Source organism: Nothobranchius furzeri, chromosome 1 (assembly GCF_043380555.1).
Source record: "Nothobranchius furzeri strain GRZ-AD chromosome 1, NfurGRZ-RIMD1, whole genome shotgun sequence".
In the NCBI taxonomy this organism is placed as follows: domain Eukaryota; kingdom Metazoa; phylum Chordata; class Actinopteri; order Cyprinodontiformes; family Nothobranchiidae; genus Nothobranchius; species Nothobranchius furzeri.
The window spans coordinates 63,285,160-63,302,940 of NC_091741.1; the positions used below are offsets into that span (position 1 = coordinate 63,285,160).

Sequence of the window (17,781 nt, forward strand, 5' to 3'; positions counted from 1 at the left end):
TCTGCGGCAGAGGAGGAGGCGACGGAGGCCTGCGTCTGTGGCAGAGGAGGAGGCGACGGGCCCTAGGAGGCCTGCGTCTGCGGTAGAGGAGCTCTGGAGGCTGGGCCGGGGACATAGACTCTGCAGGCTGGGCCGGAGACAGAGCCCCTTAGACGGGCTGGGCCGGAGACAGAGCCCCTTGGACGGGCTGGACCGGAGTCAGAGCCCCTTGGACGGGCTGGACTGGAGTCAGAGCCCCTTGGACGGGCTGGACTGGAGTCAGAGCCCCTTGGACGGGCTGGACCGGAGTCAGAGCCCCTTGGACGGGCTGGACTGGAGTCAGAGCCCCTTGGACGGGCTGGACCGGAGTCAGAGCACCTTGGACGGGCTGGACCGGAGCGACCTCCAGAACCACCACTGGAACCGTAGACGGCGGAGACGGCGAACCAGAGGGAGCATCGACCTCTGGAGTGGAGAAAGCGTCGACCTCTGGAGTGGAACGAGCGTCGACCTCTGGAGTGGAACGAGCGTCGACCTCTGGAGTGGAACGAGCGTCGACATCAGACGAGGCGTCGACATCAGACGCGGCGTCGACATCAGACGAGGCGTCGACATCAGACGAGGCGTCGACATCAGACGAGGCGTCGACTTCAGATGAGGCGTCGACATCATACGAGGCGTCGACATCAGATGAGGCGTCGACCCTTGGACAGGAAGAGGCGTCGACTTCAGAACACGAGGAGGGGTCGACTTCAGAACACGAGGAGGCGTCGACTTCAGAACACGAGGAGGCGTCGACTTCAGAACACGAGGAGGCGTCGACTTCAGAACACAAGGAGGTGTCGACTTCAGAACACGAGGAGGTGTCGACTTCAGAACTGGAAGGGGCGTCGACCGCGGGACAGGACAGGGCGTCGACCACCATCGACTTCTAGTCCAGGGCAGGGGCGTCGGCTTCTGGTCCGGGGACGTCGACTTCTGGTCCTTCGACTTCTGGACCATCGACCTCTGGACCGCCGGCCTCTGGACCGGAACCGTCTGCTTCTGGTCCGGGGGCGTCGGCTTCTGGTCCTTCGACTTCTGGACCGTCGACCTCTGGACCGCCGACCTCTGGACCGGAGCCGGAACCATTGGCTTCTGGTCTGGGGGAGTCGGCTTCTGGTCCAGGGGCTTCGACTTCTGGTCCTTCGAGTTCTGGGCCGTCGACCTCTGGACCACCGGCCTCTGGACTGGAGCCGGAACCGTCTGCTTCTGGTCCGGGGGTGTCGACTTCTAGTCCTTCGACTTCTGGACCGTCGACCTCTGGACCGCCGGCCTCTGGACCGGAACCGTCTGCTTCTGGACCGGTCCCGTCTGCTTCTGGGCCGGTCCCGTCTGCTTCTGGGCCGGTCCCGTCTGCTTCTAGGCCGGTTCCGTCTGCTTCTAGGCCGGTACCGTCTGCTTCTGGGCTGGTTCTGTCTGCTTCTGGGCCGGTTCTGTCTGCTTCTGGGCCCGAACCGCCTGCTTCTGGGCCCGAATCGTCTGTTTCTGGGCCCGAACCGTCCGCTTCAGGGCCGGATCCGTCGACGTCTGGGGTGGAGGCGGAGCAGCTGCGGGAGGGGCTGCCTGGACAGGCTGCATGTGAACCGGAGGTGCTGGGAACGGAGAGAGCAGGGAAGACAAAGTGTCCAGCTGAAGCTCCCGTGGCTGAGGGCCCAATGGAGCTGGGCCAGCTTAGCCCGGAGACCGGCGAGCTCCGCTGGGTGTGATGAGGAGGACAGAGCGTCCAGGCGGGCTTCCTGGGAGTTGATAAGCTGGCGGAACCGGCCAAGCTCCGCCGAGAGACTGACAAGCTCGGTCAGCTGGGCTGCGGCCAACGCTCCTCCCCCTGTAGGTGACAGAGGCGCTGATTCGGCAGGAGACGGGACTGCTGGTCTGGCCGGGGGCGTGTCCAAACTGCTGCGCCTGGCAGGGGCAGCGGCGAACTCACAGCTCCGTCCCGGGACACCGGATCGCGGTGGAGTCCGGCGTCTTTCCCCACGCTGTGGACCAACTCTGGGGGAACAGACAGCCAGCCTCGTGCCCTCGTAGCCTGGAGCGATCCAGGAGCGCCTCCCGATCCAAACTCCCATCCGGTTGTGGAAGGGTGGCGAGGATCGCCGCGGCTGACGACCGGGGACGTCGGCGGTGCGGCGAGGCGGAGCTGGGGCTGGAGAAGGAGAAGCAGAAGCCGGCTGGTGGGTCGGGGTAAGCCACTGGAGCAGGTACTCCCACGGAAGGATCTCCCCGCTGAATCCTTTAACGGGTCGGTCCATTCTGTCACGGCGTATGGGCGAGGTGAGCGGAGGTGAGGCAAGGATCCAGATGCGGGAGAAATACAGGCAGACAGGTGAGAACTTCTAGCATCGATTTATTTGAACACACGCTGGACAATGAAACAATGGACCGACATCAGAAACATAACAGAAGGGGCTTAAATACACAAGGGCAGGGAGCTAAGGTGATTGGGGAAACGAGAGGCAGGTGGAAGCAATAAACGAGACACAAGGCTGAACCGAAATGGGGAGACAGGACAGGGTGTGACACATGCTACTGCCATGGGATTAAGATCTGCCTCCTCCAAAAGCCTTTTTGACCTCAGCAGTGTTAGATCAACTTTAGAGGACATTCTTGGCGCTTGCAAGACTTTCTTGGGTTCCCTGAAGCCTTTTACACATGTAGTGGAAATGTGGCCATGGCAAACCAATTGTGTGATTCTCAGAGCTTTTGGTCATGGCTGTAAACTAAGCATCAATGGAAGTGTTTGAGTTGGCACGTCAACTTGCTGTGCTTAAAATGCTTTAACTGTTTAGTAAAGTTCCTTAGAAGTGCAATTAGCATTAGTCACACTGTCACATAGAGAGTGACCTCACTATGAAAGAAAGAAAGAAAGAAAGAAAGAAAGAAAGAAAGAACCATTTTCTTCATCATCATTGTTAGTGTCCTCCTTACAAAACACATCTTTATCTCCTCATCTAGTTAACCAACTCTTCTCATCACAATGCATCTGACTGTCACCAGCGTGATCTCCCATCAGCATCATCATTCTCGGTGAGTGCTAGAAGTGAGTTGGTGTATTTTTTACTCTTAATGACCACAGCATCTTGTTTCTCCAGGACGCGCACCGCTTTCCATGAGCGCGCACGGAGCGCCATCACATGGGAGGCCCCTTTAACTTTCCACTGAGTGAGGCCTGTGCGCGTCACATGGGCATGATGATATAATGAAAAGGGCAGGAGCACGGAGCCAGAGAGCGCACTGAGCTCTCAGCTGATGTAGAGGGGAATACAGGCTGCTGTCAGGAGGGGGAGGAGGAGGAGGAGGAGGAGGGACAGTCCGATCCTCCCAGGCCGAGCCGAGCGACCCGGACGCCTCGTCGGACGTCTGCTCTCAGTTGCACCTGCCAGCTCCTGCACGCAGTTTGGAAAGAGGAGGCCCAAGGAGCGCACACGGAGGAGGAACACGTTCCAGCGTGAGTGAAGTTATTTCTCTGTCCGTCTATGTGGATTGCGCTGCGCCGCGCTGCGTGCTGCCGCAGGTGCGTTTGCGCGCTTGTCCTGGTGGCCGCTGTAGTCCAGAGGACCTGCGTCTTCGCCTTTATTTAAACCAATAAAGTCGTGGTTTTGGGAAATGTGACTTTAATCCGCAGCGGGCCTTCTGTCACAGTTCATGTGTGAGAGGCAGCGACTGTGTTTGCCTGCGTCCGCATTCCAGGTGGTGTTGCGCACATAGAAATTGAAGTTGGGGTAAACAACTGGGAATAAGCATGTGGCTGTGGAGCGGAGACGCGGTGAGAGTGCGTCGCTTCGGACTGCTGGAAACATCCCGAAGACACATCCTATAGCCAAAGTAAAGCAGCTCCTGGGGAAATTTAGGTGGCAGCACTCATCCAGGAGACTTTTGTAATCTAATGTCAGCGTTTATTCCAGCTGCTTTAATTAACAAGGTAAACGTGATCGCTGTAGCCTATTATAAAACACAAAAATAAAAAATAACAGCTGTTTGGTCATATTTGGTACACCAAAACAATAAAATGTGTCATGTTTTCACATGAAAAGAGAATATTTAAACACAAATCTAAAACATTATGTTTGTTACCATGTAACTGTGTATGGGATATGATTTTAAATATCTGCTTTTACCACTGTCTCTATTTAGGTACTTTTTAATTTAAAAATGTATGTCTTTTGACTTAATTGTAACTATTTAAAGTTAACATTGCACACATTTATATTTTCATTTAAATATCTTCATTTAACATGGGATATTTTTATATTTGACATGACGTTTTAGAATGTTAAATAATTGAAGTTTATTCAAGTCGTTAAGTTTTGCCGTTTTGTTTTAAAATCGATGCCCTGTAGGAAGATGATCAGTAAAAAAAAAGCTTCCGTTTGCTTAACAAAAGCTTCCTTTTTTCCTCCTTGTTGCTGAAATGTCATCAGAACTTCAATATTTAAATGCTCACCAGTGAATGAAAACAAGAACACCCCCTGACTGCTTCTGTATCACACACACACACACACACACACACACACACACACACACACACACACACACACACACACACACACACACACACACACACATGCACTCCACGTTTTGCTGATTCATTATAGGCCAGTCACATCTGTTCATGTGTGACACAGTTCAAGTGAACAAACACCAACTGAAAGAACAAGCTGGCTGTTTTTAAATTACGGTAAAGATGGTAAAAAAAAGACTTGCGACGCAGTGATAAATGGATCATGCTGGTGTTTGGACAGGTCACAGGTCCATAACATAAACACACATATATGAATGAGATAAACAACCACACACACACACACACACACACACACACACACACACACACACACACACACACAGTGAGAATTTAAACATGCCAATTAACATACATGTCTGGCCTATGAAAGGAAACAGGTACGTAGAATCAAAATATGTAAACTCCAGCGGGGTGTTCACTCTTCAACCTTCTTGCTGAAAGGCAACAATGCTATCTAACCACACTCCCTTACACCCGCCACCCCTCAACCATCTTAAAGTTGTGCATGATTACTGTAACAGCTCTAAAGATTATCTTATCAGATATTCTTGCCGTGTGTGGTGTGTTACGAGTGCTCTGATTTGCTTGGAAGGATGCCGGGACTGCTCAGATCATAAATCTGTGCTATGGTATTTTCAGGCACAAACGTGCTGCCTGATAAATCCTTAAGGAACATTTTCTCTTCACTTGGCTATAATGTAACAGATATTGTTTTCTTTGTAAGAGGCCATTCAACAGCATGGGCTGTGATGTGCTATTTGCCAAAGGATCTACGAGCTTGTACTTTACATTGTAAAGCAGTTTCCATGGTTACAGCCATTGCTAAAGTGTGTTTGATTGAACTCATTTATTAAGTTTCAGACTTAGGATCCAGGACAGATGTTACGCATCAACAACCTCTGTAACGCACCATAACGACAGCAAAGCTCTGACAACATCTTATGCATTAATGACATGTGATCCATAAACGGTTTGTTGTGGTTGACTCGTGTTGGTGCTGGACCCTGTCACAGCACAAACATAATAGTTTGTCATTATCTATAAATAAACCCTGAGACTTATATTGTTGGAACTTTGAAATCATGTTTCTTTTTCTGGGAAACACCAGTAGAGCAAAACATGATCTCCATTGTCTTCAGCATGACAATGACATTTGTGACAATCCTGCAGCAATGACCTCGTTAATCCTGCTGCGTTTGACCTTATTAGTCAAGGAAAAGTCTGTCGTGCCTTTTCAAAGCATCACCCAAAAACATAAAATGCGTCAAATTTACCAGTGAGGTTAAACTTGAGATTAGCGGCATGCTTGAAATGGCCGGAGTGTTTCAGCCGAGCCCATTGCTGATAGCTCGGGCTGCCTGTTCGAGCGTGTTCCTGTTTATCAGTGTGTGTGTTTGTGGGTGCATGCATGTGCTAAGTGAAGACAGACTTTCCAATCTGCGTCACAGACTGTGCATGACGTTTGTTAGATGTTTGCCCTCGCCTTGTCCCAACAAATAGATCAGCTTCATTCGGTTATAGATGAGCATGTGTTGTTTTCATCCATTTCTCTGCCCCGTCGTGTAAATGAATGATGCTGTCGATGCAGCTGAACCTTCCTCCCCCCACCGTTTTAGCAAATCCCTGTCCTTTTGCTTCTCTAGCAGTGCACTCCACCATTTCTAGCCATGAGGCTAATCTGAGAAATGAACCTACTTTTTATGTACTATACATTTGCTGATGAATAACTGAAATAAGCAGTTTAATGCTGTGGATTCTGTTTGCTGAGTGGGAGCACATCTCAAACAGCCAGCTGTGAAAGTTGTATTTCCGCTGGGTTTCTGTGGTCGTAAGTAGCAGCGCCCATGTGACCGGGTGTTTTTGTGTGTCGTATGACGGAGCACGCCTGTGAGCAGGGGTGTGCTTGTGTTTACATGACTGCGGATCAGGAGGGGAAGTGACGCAGGAGCCAGAGGAAGGGTGAAAGGAGCAGACGGTACACTGCTGCAGAGGGTGCATAAAGAGAGAGCGAGAGAGAAGAGGCAGAAAACCTCAGACAGATGAACGATTAAGGCAGGAACAGACACTAATGAGCTATGACTTTCTCGGTTACTGAGGAGTCGTCACTCTGCTGCTGGATCTGTTGTAAACAAACATGCAGTTAAATAACTTGGTCTCTGAGCAGGCTGAGCAACTGCACATTTGGTTATGAAATGTGTTTACCTTCTGCTCGGTATAAAAGTACTCACACAGGCTTATGTTTGTCGAGTGCTCTGCCTGTTTCAAGCCAAACCACCCGCTTGTTATTCAAAGCAACCTCGCCATCTCTCTGGACAGCTGCCCGCTCAGACCTCAGCAGACATGGAACTTCCTTGGCTCTTAGAAGATTTTCATAACCGCCTCAGTAATGAACACTCCTCAAATATTTCCTCAGCAAACTGTGGGCTTTTTAAGGGATGGGACGTCCGCGTGAGAAGATGGGCTCTGAGAACAGCTCATAAAAGGAACAATGAGCCGTCAGACAGATTGTTTTGTCAGTGAGGAGAGGAGAAGGAAAGATCCACTGAAAATCAGTTTACAAAGCTGTTAGCTATGGAAGGAGCTCACCTTTTCCCACTGGAAATTTTTATTTCTAAAACTTTGCTTAAGGCAATTCCAGCATTTCCAAGAGAGATAAACTACAAACCTTTATTCAACATAAACCTTCTGGACTTCTGTCCGCCAACCCACCAAACAGAACATTATTCCTTATTTGACCAAACAGTTGGGATCATTTTCAACTCAGAGCAGTAAAATGACTAAATGTGAGCAAACCGTAAGTGGTGTTGTACTAATGTGGAAAATGGTTGTTGTCAAACTGAATGTGACGCTTGTGTGTGTCGGAGTACAAAATTTAAAAATAGTTTTCAACAACGTGAGGAGGGGAAGTTTGCAAGCAGAAGATTTTGGGGTTGTGCTAAGTGTTAAAAAACAAACCTGGACTCAAATTTCACTTAGATCGCACAAAGAAGGATTCATTCCACTCAGGCACACCATAAAAGACTCGACATGACTAGCACTCAGCCTGAAAGGACTCCAGACTTTGGCTTTCGTCCCTTTGATTTAACTTATACTCACTGAAAACTAACTTGGACTCTTGTCTTTTTACTTTAGCCCTGATTTGGACACACCTTCTTAAATGAAGACTAGGCAGTTTTGGCTTGCTTTTAGCACCCCCTAGTGTCCGTTTAGTATAACCAAAAGCAAAATGTATCTCCTCGCTGTGTGTTCCTCTTTTTAACACCTTAATCTAACAGCTGAAAGGTCTCCTTGGCCTTCGTCTACCGGAGTGATTCATCACTAAATAAAAAAAAAGAAAAGCTGTGTTCATGATCTAAAACATGCAGGAAATGAGCTGAAAGCAGACAGCAGCACCAGGTAGTCCAGCAGACTGGACCAGCACCTCTGAAGTTGCAAGTGGACTATTCTGGCCACAGGGGGCGAAAGGGGCTTTGTGGTCTTTCGTTAACCTTGCGTAAAGGGTCATTTTAGCACATACTGCCTCAAATTATTTAAACATATGAAAATATTTCATAGCGTCTCTATAAGAATAAAGACTTGCACCTTCTGAAGGTTGAAGATATGGATCAGGCTCACCCTCTAAAGACTTGTGGTTTGACTCTGACCCATGGTTTGGAACCTGTGAAAACTCCAGGCTTTACCTCAGGTGGTAAAGTGACCTGATGGAGTCAGACTAATACAAAAATAAATCATTGTTTCTGCAAGTTTCTGTGCACTTCTAGTGGTTGTGATGTTGTGACAGTGTGATAGAACAAGTCTGGTCAGAGGTGAGCTACAGATTTGATTGTGAAGCAGCCAGGAGGATGGAGGAGTGAGTTGGCAGGAAGCTGCTTGTCTTGGAGTGAACATGAAACAAACCTCAGGGTGTGGATAAAAAGGAGAAAACTGTACTCATCTAGATCGGCATGCTGAGAGAGACTGAACGTAACCTGAGTAAGAAGCAGGCAGGATTACAGAATCTCTATTAAATAATCTTCAAATGGCATATTTGTTGTCTTTGCTGTCTCGGCTTCATGATTGGCTTTCAAAGCAGTGTCCAGACTTCTACTGGTCATAAGGAAACCATAATAAGATAAAGGCAGTGAAGTCTGTGAGGTGGAGATCTAAACACGGGAGAGTCCAGAGGGAGAGGGCTGGAATGATGAACTGACTCGGGGCTTTCAGCTGTGGAACGCTACGGGTCTGCAGACTGCTTTTATTTTTCATGTGGCTCTAGCTGATCACCAACAGAACCACATGGAAAATTGTTCTGCCTAACCGGACATTTAGTTTACCGTTCCGCTTGGTGTATTCTATTATTGTTATTGTTGAGCATCGTCATAGATGAAGATTATAACCTTAATCTGCAACAGCTGATGGTAACAGATACATTTACAGGGTTCTGATCACATGACTCATCAAATTTACACTCTTTTCTCTATCTTTATTTATATAGCTAGAAATAATTATATTCTTGACCTCTTTTGAAAAAGGATTTCTAACTCAAGATTTTTACCTGTTTAAATTAAGGACGTAATCAAATAAATATAATATATTATTTCTATTACTAATAGTACTTGCATTTTTAACAATGTGGCCTTTAAAAGGTTATTATAACAAAATATATTGTCCTATTCAAAAACCCAAAGCACTTTACAGAGAACTCACCATTCATTTTCTCATTCATTCACTCTCTGGCAGTGATGGTGAACTACATTGTTGTCACAGCTGCCGTGGGGCAGTCTTGACCCAAGTGAGGTTTGTTTGCACCATTGGCACCTTTGACCACCACCCACATAGGTAATACCATGATGCTGTGAAGTAGTTATTTAAAGATGCTTCACTGAACCTGCTTAACAAGCTAGATTTTTAACACATAGGGTGTTTCTCAATGGCAAGGCACCTCGCCTTGATGTCTTGGCCCCGCCCCGGTTGCCTGAGATACGTCATCCAAGACGTGTTCCAATGTTCATGTTCAACTGAGGTGTGTGTTCTCCGTTTGTTAGTTGTTTAGCTGAGCAAGGATACATGGGAGGTGTCTTGTAGCCTAGCCTTGGTCTAAGATTTCTCAGGAAACACCACAGTATTTTCAAAAGGATGGCGGATCAGAAGCCAGCAGCTACTTCGGAGGGAAATTTCTAGTTTAAAAGTAAGTCAACTTATTTAAAATGTTTTTTTTAGATCCAAAGAAGTTATCTGTGGTTGGTTAGTTGCTTAGTATTTGCAGCTTTGGTGGCTAGCAGGTAGAAACTCGCTTGCATATTTAATTTAATAAACAAATACACAATTTAAAAAGTAAAAGGCTCTTTTTTTTCTTCTCTTTCGTTCCTTTATCTTTCTTTTCCCAAGGCTCTTTGTCCTGTCTGCCCACAGAGCGCTTCTCTGCATTTCTTCTGAAAAACTCCAATTTTACTAACCATGGATTTGATAAATTGATCATTCAATGCGACTGATAAGATTTTTTCAACAATGAGAACGGAGCAGGGGGCTCCCACATGTCCACAGGGGACACACCCAGTGGGATATATGCTGGATTCCTGGAAGGAGTGGAAGATCATATGCCTCAGCCAGCTGTCCATTGAGGATATCGAAGACGTGTGGATATTCGGCCTGATGATCACTGGATTTCTCCTGATTGGAGTGGGAGGATATCTGGTTTTCGGGAAATTTGGGAAGACGGGAGCGATTGGAGGGCGACCCGCACCCACGGAAAGCACCGTCCGTGTGGAGAATTCTCAGACTGGGACGCTACTCGAGGTGAATCATAAGCTGGACAATGTTCTAGCAGCGATACCGGTATTAGTGCGCAAAATGGATGTCATCTCGAAGAGAGTCACCGGACGGTATGAACAGTAAAAACCCAAAATTGGCTTCACTGAAGGACTGGAATGATCAGTTTAAAGACTGAAGGCAGAGAGGAAAATTATTTCAGCCTGACCCAAACAAATTCTTGTTATCCGAATCTGACGCCCTGGTAGCCTTGAGCGGCAAGCAACAAACCCCCATGAAGGAATGCAGACAGATGCTGTGCAAACCCGACCCCCCCCCCCCCCCCCTTCGGATTGGTGGACTTCAGCCTGGCGAGGTCATCAATCTGCAGGAGTCAATGTGCTCTTCAGTTCTCCCAAGATCTCCCTCCCACCTGTGACTGTACAGTAGATGAGTGCCGTAGATGGCTGCTCTCACTGGGGGAAACAGGATTCCCCCCCCCCCCCCCCAATCACCTTCCTATTGGAGTCTCATGTTATGTTGTGTTGTCTGAAGTCTGTTGCATATTTGTTGAGGTGTTTTTTTGCAGAGCAAAGCTGCCCTCCTGGTGGGAGGGTAACTGTGAAGTGCCTTTTTTTTCCCTCCACCTGAACCAATCCTCATGTAACCCTTTTATCTCTATTAAGGTAGCGCGACTCAGGTTGCGAATGACCACAGTCACAAATTCTTGTCATGTGTCTTGCCCATGTACCGTAAATCCTCTAATACAGGCCCGGGCCTGTATTTGACTCAAGCTCATCAAGCTCCAGGCCTTTATTGGAAGGAGGGCCAGTATTAGAGGCAGGCCTCTATTTCTATTTGAGCAAAATGAACTAATGGTTTGCTGGAGTTTTTGACAATTAAAATTGTGCCCACATTTTCAAAGTTAAACACATTTCTTTTAACAACGGTAGTTTCTGCTTCAGCCCTCTCCCCCCTCCCCCTGCTTTAGCCCTCTCCCCCCTCCCCCTGCGCAGCAGCCGCAAACTCACTGATGTGCCTGCAGCCTCTCGGAGTTCCTGCTGCTCTAAACATTAAAATAATTATTTCATTTTCTGTTCCTCACTTCTGATGACCTTCAGTGGTGTCTGTTTGTTGCAACAGCAGGTACAAACACTAACTTGTTTTTATTTGACTATTTTTCTGTCCTGTCTGTTTATTATCTTCCTGCATCTCCTCTCAATCCTAAAGAAAAACTGCTGCCTGGGTTCATATATATTCACCTCATGAGTTACCTTTGAACTGCAGTTCTAAAATATCTACCGACCGCAAAAACAGCGGAGCGCTCGCTGTTTGGCGGCCGTATCAGTGATCAGTGCGTTGGAGGACAAGTTGATGCGCGCACCGCCCCGCTCCACAGCATGCAGCGAAATGCATCAGGCGCAAATAAAAGACAGAAAACATTAAAGGAATTGGACCGACATGAACGATCGCGTGTCAGTACCTACGGTCTGGCACAGCGCATTGCTGATCACAGAGAATGTGATCATACGATAATTCAATAGGGAGCGTGGTTTCACAGACGCGGAAGTGAGAGCGTCGGTGAAACGCCGGCTGCTCTAGGAAACCCCCGAGCGTTCGAGCGTCAACGAAGTGACACAGAAATGCCGGGCTTTCCAGAAGTAAGTAAGATAACTTACTATGAGCTGATAGTTCGTTGGATTGATCGGTAGGTTGGAAACTCTGATCATGAATCTGAAGAAACGATGACTGAGCTGTAAAGGCGACTTCCGTTTATAGCCGCGGTTTGTGACGTAGGTGCGACGTGGAGGGAATCCCCGCGAGGGGCATGCTGGGAGTCCCTACTTCGCGGATTTTCACCTATCGCGGCCAGGTCTGGAACGCATCTACCGCGATAAACGAGGGATTACTGTAGTTCATACACCCCCTACTGCTGCTCCCCATAGTGTTCTGCAGCATAATCAGCACGTTCTCTTTGAACTTGATAGTGTAATGACCTGGCTGGGGTTGTAAGCCAGGTGCATTCTGGGTATTGTGTTATATGTGTTTCCTATCGTTCTGCTAGTTCCTATGTGCTGATTTGCGTGTTGTGTGAGTGTTATGTAAGCCACAGGGAAGGTGATGTGTGTTCTGTGGAGCGGGTTGAATTAGCATGGTTAACTGACACCGTGACTCTGTGTGGTAGGAGCGTGATAGAGGATCGTGTCTGAAGCGTTATAAAGCTTGAAGAAAAAGCCTAATAAATGTCTGCGTGAATCCCTACTGCCCCCTGCTGGTTGTTTTAGGGACTATAACCCTGCCGCTGGGACTCTTGTACTTGCTTGTTACCACATTCCATCCGGCCACAATAAGAGACCGGCCATTATTTACCTCCGCTGACTCTGACACCGGCCAAAATTGGAGACCCGGCCTTTAATTGAATACCGGCCTGTATTAGAGGATTTACGGTATGTCTGATCTCTGAATTGTGTGTACTGAAACTCTTAATTTCCCTCTGGGATTAACAAAGTATTGATTGATTGATTGATTGATTGATATACATTTATATTGAAACTAATATGCATAAAATATAACATTATCTCCCATGTCATGTGATGTTATGTGACCACCGTGGAAGCCGCGGTCACGTGATGCAAGTCTGTTCCATTTAACAGTTTTCTTTACCCAAGGAAGGACAGTGTCCTCGTAAGCAAGGCACCTGGCCTCGCAAGACATCACCTCGCAAGGCCAGGTGCCTTAACATTGAGAAACACCCCAACACTATCACAGAACCCTCACCCCTCCTGTTGGCTGTCATCCTTAGGTCACACCCTTTAATATGAACCTGTTTGCCAGAGTAAACGAGAGACGACTAAACACCAGTTGCTGTTTTTTGGGTCCAAAAGTCTTCTGTTGTCTGTGACTTCAAATGTTTTTTTTCTTTTTGGGTAGTTTGTCCTAAAGTTGAAGTGGTAGCAGCCGGCTGTTCCTCCTCTTTGATATTGTTGAGCGGAGAACCTCTCACACCAGTGGTGTTCTGTTGCTAAATGTAAGAGCATGTGGAGGACTTAGGGATGCGTTGGTTCTGTGAGACCGACACCCAGATGGTCCAATCATTGGTTTCGCATCGAGCCGTGCTGAGGTTTTTAGACAAAAACGAGAGAACCACTTCATTTCTGTTTTTTTTTTATCTCCACAAAATATTTATAGCTTTAAGATGTTGAAACGTTGTTTTGTTATTTTGCAGATTTGCCATTGTAGCTTTAAGCTCCACTTTCCCTTAAACTCCCTGAGATGAGAGAACCCCGATCTTAAATTAGGACTGGGTCATGTTGATTAACTTATCATTGTCACTGACATTTCAAAGTAATACAAAAAATGTTCTACTTTATTTTTTTTCCTGGACATTAGACAGGTGAATAAGCGAGTTTGTCCTCCAGCAGGAGTTGGAGACTGTCGTAGCTCTGCTAAGTAGGTCAAAGAAATCAGTGAGAGTCACACGAACCAGCACTGCTATGCTAGTCGTTCTCTAGTGTCCTGTTCAGCCACAGATGGGAGGAGGATAAAAGGAAACGGATGCATCATGTATCCCAATCATCCATGCCGGGCAACCAAAGCTTCATTACTGAAAAGGGGAAGTACTCGTTTCCATCCAGTGACAAATCACACTGTTTTTGGCTTTAACCATTCTAACCACCGCTGAACATGAACAGATCCAGGAATTTCCCCAAGGAGAGGGCCAGTTTAGAGTTGGAGGTCATTGTGGCCACAGGAAGCATAATCTGGTCAGAGCGAATAACATCGTCCAACTCCAATGTCTGTTTGCTGCCCTCAGCATTGACTTCTTTAAACATTTGACTCTGGATACTGGAGAAGAAAAGACTGGAGGCTAATGAGGTAGACAAGATTTACAGAAACATTCAAATAGTTACAGACGAGCATCAGAGTCACAGATTTTTGCTCTTTCAGAGAGGCTTTCATTTTGTACACCCCAGAGATCTTTTTACCTTAACCAAACAGCTTAATTTGAGTGCCAGAGTTAAATAATGCCAACACAAATCTTTGGTTCTAGTAAATGTACGTAATCAGCAAACAGAGGGCTTTAGGTTCTCAGAAAGCTTCTTGATGTGGGCCATGTGATGTTGCTGATATGACGGTTTGTTACACAAAGATATAAAAGATATAAGTCAACACGCTTTTCTTCAGTTTCCACCACTTCCTCTTTTACACTTTGATGAGCAGAGCATCAGCTCCCATATCCTTGCTGGCTTTTACATCAGAATTATTGGCCTAGATTGTTAAGAAAACCGACCTGGGACACTGGCCATTTATAGCCTTTTCCTCTGCCAGTCCCTGATGGAGAACATTCCCAGAAAAAAAGTTCTACTGCCCTTCTGCGGTATGAAACAATAGAAACTGCTTTTACGGGAGAGGTCAGTCCTTTAGGGGATTTCAGACCATCCCGTAGCCCTACTATCCAGATATTCCTCAGGAGAGGAATGTCAGAAAAAGGCCACCAAAGCAACCATCCAGGTGTTTATTCAGGTAGAAAATGTAACCTGAAACTTTCCTTAAACATTCAAAGCTGGTTAACTCTTTGGAATCCTCCTATGTGTATGACATCATATCACTGGTGAGCCCTGTAGTGGCTGGTGCCAGTTTTGTTTGTCGTAGTCTGCTGAGGTCAAAAGGCCAGCACAGTGCTACGGGTGGAGCTGAACAATCCACTTGCAGTAGTGGAGAGTAGTCTGCTGCCAAATCCTTCCATAAATGACAACCTTTCCCACCCTCTACAGAGTGCTGTGGTCAGCCAAAGGAGAGGAAGTTCAGTCAGAGACAGAATGACTAAACGCTGCATCAAAGGAGCCCCTTCCTTCCTCTGGAATCCCAGTTCTGGAGCTAATCATTGCTGAAATTATTAGGCTTTCTAGCTGAACACATTTATGTTAAAAGAATTGGCATCAAACCCTTTTTTTAAAAAGTGACTGATGCAAAACGGTTTCCCTCATTGAGGTGGTTTCTAAATCCCAGTGTAAGGAATGTTAAAATGTTTGGAGAGTCCTGCTGGAACAGAACATTTAACAAGACATACGAGTTCGATTCCACAGAGTGTTTGCTTGTGGCACACACACACACACACGCACGCACGCACGCACGCATGCACGCACGCACGCACACACACACACACACACACACACACACACACACACACACACACACACATACACACACACACACACACACCATCTGGGACTATTCTCATTTTCCAAACTGATTAACTCTTTAAAAGTCCTCCTATGTGTATTATTAGGATGTGTGTGCCTGTTGACATGTTTGCCAACAGGCACACACATCTGTTTTAACTGCCTAAAAGCTCACACTCATGGATTGATGCTGCATGGAAACACACACACACACACACACACACACACACACACACACACACACACACACACACACACACACACACACACACACACACACACACACACACACCACATATATGCTGTGATATATGTCAATATAATACTAAACAATATACTTTATTATCTTATCAGAGGACTCTTGCTTATTGTTTTTATTTTCATCCACAAGGTCAGTTTTGCTCCAAAGTTTGATTCCAAAGTCCAGAGGTGCACTAAGGGGCACGCTACCAGTAACAACATGTTGTTTTTCTTATCCTGCGTTCCAGTTGTACACAGAAGCAGTTATTTTTGGAGTCCCGTGTAAACAATATTAATTAACCCTAAAACTGGATCCCAGAAAGTTCGATCCTTCACTGTACTCAAAAATGAAAAGATGTGATCTAGATAATAAATTGTTAGTATTCAAGATTTATGTGGTTCTATCCAATGTCGGTTAGTGTTTGAATACAGAGAAACACATTTTCATCATGTTTTATTTATAATGGCATAGCTTCAACAATTAGTAACTCCTACAGGTTTTCCTAGACACAAGCTGGTTCTGATGTTTTCTCCAAAATTAAACTCTGAGCTAAATAAAAAATGTTAGCTTCTAATTAGCTATCAGCAGACCTGTTACTTTGCAATCAGTCTGCTTGCTGCCAGGAAGTAAAAGTAAGTGAAATGTAAACAAACAGAGGTAGTGGAGAAAGCAAGAAGCCCACATAATACCTTCATTCATTTCTAGTCCCAGATATCATCATCCCCTCTTTTTATTACTCCTCAGGAAATAAAGAATGTTAAACATTCACACATTGTGATGCATATATTTTTGTTTAAAGTTGTCTATAGTCATGGACATTGGAATATTCTTCTGTTAAGTTGTAAAAATTGCATTAATTCAACACATAATAAAATCGTTGTGGTGGCAAAGTGTGCTTAAATCATAAATGAAGGAAGATAATTATTTCATTAGCAGGAGTGTTTTTGCACCAGCGTTCTGAAGATGATCTAAGTTCCTGATGCAGAAGCTGAAATGCGTGCAGTTACAGGCAAGAAGTCTACAGCGTCAATTCACTGGTTTGACAGCTCTCTCTCTCTCTCTCTCTCTCTCTCTCTCTCTCTCTCTCTCTCTCTCTCTCTCTCTCTCTCTCTCTCTCTCTCTCTCTCTTGCTCTCTCGCTCTCTCTCTCTCTCTCTCTCTCTCACACACACACACACACTCTGTGTGTGCATGTGTGTGTTTGTGTGTGTGTGCATACATGATAATGGCCTCTGTCTCGTCTCTGTTACTCCGTCTCCACCATGCTCCTTGCTCGTTCCCACGGCAACACATGGCTCTTGGTTACATAATCGCACCTTCCAGCGTGTGTTTGTGTGTGTGTGTGTGTGTGTGTGTGTGTTTGTCCTTGGGGAATTAAACAGAAACAGCCTTCACAAACAGTCCTACTTGGCTGCAGGCTCATGCAGGCTCTGTATTGATAATGTTAACACTTATTTCATCAGAGGAATAAATATACAGTAGTGTGTGTGTGTGTGTGTGTGTGTGTGTGTGTGTGTGTGTGTGTGTGTGTGTGTGTCGCTTATTTTACCCCTCCTCTCCGCTGTAGTCTGTTTTATTTCCACTAGATGGAAACAATGTGCAGTGAAGGGTGTGTTTAAGGTTGCTCTTCTGATTTATTTTAATCCTGTGAAATGCTAAACGGAAGATGCGTCAGCCGTTGTCAGTCCCACATAGCACGTTTTTCACTCTTAACTCTAAACCATATTTAATCAAGTTTACATGCTTAAAATTGTGATTGGCGGTCTTAACAAGAATCCTTTTCAATTGAAAAGTCTAAAAATTGTAATATATATATATATATATATATATATATGTGTGTGTGTGTGTGTGTGTGTGTGTGTGTGTGTGTGTGTGTGTGTGTGTGTGTGTGTGTGTGTGTGTATAATCCATTATCTGAACCATTCTTTCCTCACTAGAGTCGCGGGGAGCTGGTGTCTAGTTCCCGCTGTATTGGGTGAGAGGCAGGGTACACCCTGGACAAGTCGCCAGTCTATCACAGAGACAAACAACCAGTCAGACACTCACTCACACCTAGTGACAATTTACAGTCTCCAATCTATTTAACAT

At 46.2% G+C, this 17,781-nt stretch overlaps 1 protein-coding gene across 3 annotated transcripts in view; it reads left to right on the forward strand.

The window, feature by feature from the left end:
- Positions 1-3,250: 3,250 nt before the first annotated feature.
- The window catches only part of ipo8 (importin 8), a 101,052-nt gene continuing 86,521 nt past the window's right edge, over positions 3,251-17,781 (forward strand). For all 3 annotated transcript variants that reach the window (XM_070549662.1, XM_070549666.1, XM_070549669.1), the window contains exon 1: positions 3,251-3,469. The gene's annotated coding sequence lies outside the window, so the exon portion shown is untranslated. The remainder of the gene's footprint in view (positions 3,470-17,781) is intronic.